The 5,497-nt window shown below is 33.7% G+C and overlaps 1 pseudogene; it reads left to right on the top strand.

Moving 5' to 3' along the window:
• Positions 1 to 2,517: 2,517 nt before the first annotated feature.
• On the top strand, positions 2,518 to 4,452 carry LOC112141647 (annotated as a pseudogene).
• The last annotated feature ends 1,045 nt before the right edge of the window (positions 4,453 to 5,497 follow it).

Genomic DNA, 5,497 nt, shown 5'->3' with positions numbered 1-5,497 from the left:
TAATCAATAAAAATCTATTTAATTTCATGATATACAATCATGACTTCTGCAATATTTTAATAATTTTACTGATATAATCAATAAGAATGTCATCTTTGTTTCTTAAAAAATAATCTGCACTGTGACTGAAAAAGTATCAATATTTTGTAATAGATTTTAATAACCAGATTATCGTAACTAAGTAAAAGTCAAGTTAATCATAGTGGGGTGGAAATTACAGAAGCTGAAAACAGATTGACATGCTTTTTTAGAATCATTTCCTCATGAGAAGATCCATCTTCTCACGGGGTAAAATGAAATAAAAGTGAAGAAATTTTTGACTTTATAGGTATTATAGGTATTATATGCATTTTCCCTTTTTCTTCTCCCATTAAGGCAAAAAGTCAAACTCTACGTGACAATTATTACATTCAATAGACTCCATGTGTCGTGTGTGTGCTGTATGTGTTCTTACAAAAACGTCTATTACTGATTTAGAGTAATTATGATGTCAATAAGAAAGCATCATTTTCTTTTTTTTAAATCAATTTATAAGTTTTTATCTCAAATATATTATATATATATGTATCTTCCCTTTTTGATTGCTTGAAGTCAGTCAGTTAGTAAAAACCTTTATCTTTCTAGGTGTTGAAATATTCATGACTGTTGATAAACTTAATGACAAGATAATTTTATTGCAATTCTTTTCTGTGTAATAAAAATAAGAATATGAGGTGTAATTTCCTCTTGACTCTTAATCATTAAGACTTTATCTTTCATGATGAAAGGAGTTGGACGCCGTCTGTTGAAGTTCATGGTTTGAGAGATGGAGGAGTCCAGAACAAATGTGAATGGTTTGGTCCAGAAGATGAAGGTTATCCAGGATTATAAATCAGGCCAGGAGTAAAGGCCTGTAAGATTTAAGACCAGAGTAAGTCTTTAACTAATGTGGGCTCAATGCCGGTTAGGTGACAGACTGGTGGGTAAAAGCTGGTAAAACTAGAGTCAAATAGTCAATGTTAGTGTAGTAAAAATGTTAAATCTACTGTTAAAAATCCAAAATTGGTCTTAATGAGCAGGAAAAAAAAATCTCATTACAAAGAAAACTAGACGACACATACAAATATCAGCTATTTTACTCATACATGAGTAAACTTCTTTATTATACACTTACATATAACAGAGACAGCAAAAGGTGTCTTTATTAGATTCAGTCATAATATAAAAAAGTCATGTATTACCATAAACAAGTTGAAAGTTAATGTCAATGTTTCTACTGATTGTAAGATAATCTCAAAAGACGTTTCAGGTTTTTATCAGAGCTTATATTTATCTACTTAAACTGGTTCTGGCATAGATTCTTTGTTTTAATAACATCTCCACGAATGTTGAAAAAGTTAGCAAAGAATTTAAAGAAACTTGTGATGAAAGAATATCTTTACCTGACACGGCCATCTGTAACAATGAGAAGGAGACATTTGGATCAATGGTTTAATATCAGACACAAACAGGACAAGTGCGGAAGATGAGGCTCAGGTGAAGGTCAATACTCAGGGGATGGCTCCCTCTGGTGGTCAGAGGAGGAGACAGAGGCTTTCATATCGACACAATCTTTTTTTAAGATCAAAATCAATTTAGCACTACAGTGAATTGTATTAAAATATGTAGTGATATGTCAGGGTTAAAAATGAATGTTAATAAATCCATTTGATTTCCTCTGAAAAACTCCCAAAGGGTGAAAAAGTGATATTTCAGTGTTGTAATGTTTACAAATAAGGAGGAACTTAATTAGTACAAATTTGATCCTATTATTTAAAGAACTCAATCTAAGTTAAAATTCATGATTACTGAGAAATGATCTTTATTTCACAAACAAGCACTTTTATCTTAGAAATTGATTTATAAATATAACCTCAGCCCACACAGATATTTTAATAGAAATAATAGAAATAGAAATTTCAACCATGAGTGACTTAAATTGGGGAAAGGCTAACAGTAATGTTCATTAATGATTAATAAAATAAGTTTCATTTAAATTTTTAGATAAAAAGCATCAAGTTAATGATACATTAAGAAGAGTTTTGTATTTTGCTAAAGAACGAGGGAAACCATTTTTAAAATGTATTTTAACATTGTCTGTAAGGATTTTCTCAGATTTGGAAAAATTCCTAATCACAATATCAAATATAAATATCCCAACTAAAATAGTTTCAATTGTGTTATATTTTGTATTTCATGGTTTATAAAAAAATGTAATTTTTGTTGTTCAATGGTTTATTATATTTGAGAAATTCCACATTCAGAAATATAAATAGTCTAATTCACAAACTTGTTTTACTGTTTTTATCTGGACTTTTATTCATATTACAAAACAATCAAACAATAATAAAAAGCATAAATGCATATTAAAAAAACTTCAAATATTCAATGAACAAAAAAATATATTATACCTTTTAACTGTAATGTTGATTGTTCATGTGCAGGTTGAACAGTACAAACAGTGTTTTCTCTTACTATTGTATTGTAAACATTTTTAATAAAGTTTTTGAAAAAAAAAGCAAAGCAGAGAGAGGGAGGAGCTTTTATCCAGAAACAGAAAGTGAACATTTCCTGTAAGAAGAGAGAATGGCGCAGCAAGTTTATCTCAAAGAGAAGCTGATCTGTTCGATCTGTTTGGATCTGCAGAAGGATCCGGTCACTATTCCTTGTGGACACAGTTACTGTCTGGAATGTATTCAGAACTTCTGGGGAGAGGAACAAAAAGCTCTCAGCTGTCCTCAGTGCAGACAAAGCTTCACTTCAAGGCCTGTCCTGGTAAGAAACACTATTTTAGCAGAGTTGGTGGAGGACGCAAGAAAAGCAGAGCTTCAACCGTCTTCATCTGAGCGTTCTCTAACTGGACCAGAACATGTGGACTGTGATTTCTGTGAAGGAAAGAAGCTGAAAGCTGCCATGTCTTGTCTGACCTGTTTGGCTTCTTACTGTGAGCAGCACCTCCAGCCCCATTTTAGGGTTGCTGTGTTAAAGAAGCACAAGCTGGTCAAAGCCACTCTAAAGCTTCAGGAGAACATCTGTCCTCGTCATGATAAAGTGATTGAGATCTTCTGCCGCACTGATCAGAAGTGTGTTTGTATTCTCTGCTTCATGGATGAACACAAAGGTCATGACATGGTGTCTGCTGCAGCAGAAAGGGCTGAAAGACAGACAAAGCTGGGACTGGATCGACAAAAAGTCCAACAGAGAATCCTCAAGTTAGAAGAAGATTTAGAAGAGCTTCAGCAGACGGTGGAGACCATCAATCTGTCTGCTGAGAAAAGCATCAAAGAAAGTCAGAACGTCTTCAAAGGTTTGATCCGTCTCTTGGAGCAAAAATGCTCAGAAGTGGAGCAGAAGGTCAAATCCTATCAGATGGAGGAAGTGAGGAAAGTGGAAGAACTCCAGGAGAAGATGCAGCAGGAGATCACCAAACTGAGGAAAACAGAGGCTGAGCTGGACCAGCTCTCATCTACAGAAGATCATCTCCATTTTCTCAACAACTACTCCTCCCTGTCAGATCTGAGTGTCTGTACAGACTTAGCCAGCTTTCAACAAGCTCAGCACTGCTTTGATGATGCTCCCAAAGCTGTGTCTGAGGCCACAGAGAAGCTGGAGGAGACTCTCAGAGACCAGACCACAAAGATTCCACACACACTGGATGTTATTCTGTTTGAAGACTTCAGATCCAGAGAGGACTTCATGAAGTACTATCATCAGATCACACTGGATCCAAACACAGTAAACACACGTCTATCTCTGAGTGAACAGAACAGAACAGCAACATGGACAAAAGTAAAGAAGAAATATTCAAATCATCCAGACAGGTTTGTTGAAAGGTGGCCTCAGGTTCTGAGTGCAGAAGGTCTGACTGGACGTTGTTACTGGGAGGTGGAGTGGAGCGGGGGGGGTTTTTGTGTCAGTTGCATACAAAGATATCAGTCGTACAGGAACCAGTGATGAATGTGTGTTTGGATTTAATGATAAATCCTGGGCATTAGAATGTTCATCCACTGGATATACATTTTACCACAACAAGATCAGAGTTTCTATTTCAGCTCCTCAATCCTCCAGAGTTGGAGTTTATTTAAATCACAGAGCAGGAACTTTGTCTTTCTACAGCGTTTCTGACTCCATGACTCTCATACACAAAGTCCAGACCACATTTACTCAGCCTCTGTATGCTGGATTCTGGCTTCCAATGAGTTCTGGAGGATTGATCAGGTTGTTGGATTAAAGTAAAAATCAGTCATTGATCTGTGAGTCTCAATGATGAAATATATCTGCAGTGTAGAAAACCAAAACTCAGGAAAATACTGTTTATGTAACATCTAATAATGTGTTAAAAATAGTCTATGTTTATTAATCAAAATAACACACCAAACACAGGATTCATTGTGTAATTAAAATGTGAAACAATATAAAAATGTGGTTTTGTAATTACCCAATTTTTATCAAAACAAACACAAAAAATCTATCAAAAACCAAATAAAAATAAAACATTTCTTAACACAACTGAACACGAGTACATGAGCTTCAAGAAGACGTCCTCAAAGCTTCATGAAATCTTCAACTAAACATAGTTTGCTGATTATCTTTGTTTTAAAAACAATTTTAAAGTTGTTGATTTTGCTGCCTAATTGCAGGGTAGTGACATTTATTTTTTGCTGTAAATAACATGTATTGAATATAAAATGTTTTGATTTATGAATATTGTAATCTCCATCTCTCTTGTGTTTTAGTTTTTCCAGTTAATGACAGTGAGTCAAAAATCAAAAGTGAGTAACTGTTAGATCAGGGATGAGATGCAGATGAATATTTACTGATTTTATGATCAAATTCTGTTCAATCTTTTGTTTCATATTAGAAATTATATATATTTATATTAAAAGTTAAACGTTAATCTGTTTAAGGTGTTAAAGTCTGCATGGATGTCTGTTTATAAACCTCATTTTAAGACTTTTTGTGTTTGTTCAAAATTCCTAAATTAAAATAAATATCAAGGAAAAACAGATTGTTGGTTATGATATGATTGTTTTCTAGGAAACTAAAAACTATAAAAGGAAATGCAAAGTCTCTTTGACTCTTCATCATTCAGACTATATTATTGATTTCCAGTAACATTATATTTGTCATGATTTTAATCTTTTGTTTCCACACTTAACATCTAATGTGCAATAGTTGAGTCTGGAGGTAAAATAAAAACTCAATAAGCTCACATAATGTCTGAATCAGGAAACTGACTCTGAAAACGTCTCATCAGAGCAAATGACCTGTTAGTTTCTCGTGTACACAGAAACCAGTAATACTGATACTTTAGGGGCTCCATAGGTAGAAAGAAAGAGTTTAAATATTTGTTTTTTATCTTTGTTCTGATGTACAAACAACAAAGTTGTAATAAGTGAACAGAATCAAGTCGTACCATCAGACTGTGTTACTTTCTGATTTATTACACAACTTTTGAACATTCCACAACAATCATGCA

This window comes from Oryzias melastigma, unplaced genomic scaffold (assembly GCF_002922805.2).
Source record: "Oryzias melastigma strain HK-1 unplaced genomic scaffold, ASM292280v2 sc00630, whole genome shotgun sequence".
NCBI classification, from domain to species: domain Eukaryota; kingdom Metazoa; phylum Chordata; class Actinopteri; order Beloniformes; family Adrianichthyidae; genus Oryzias; species Oryzias melastigma.
The sequence above is the reverse complement of the archived record's forward strand: the minus strand, read 5'-3'. Positions and strand labels throughout refer to the sequence as shown.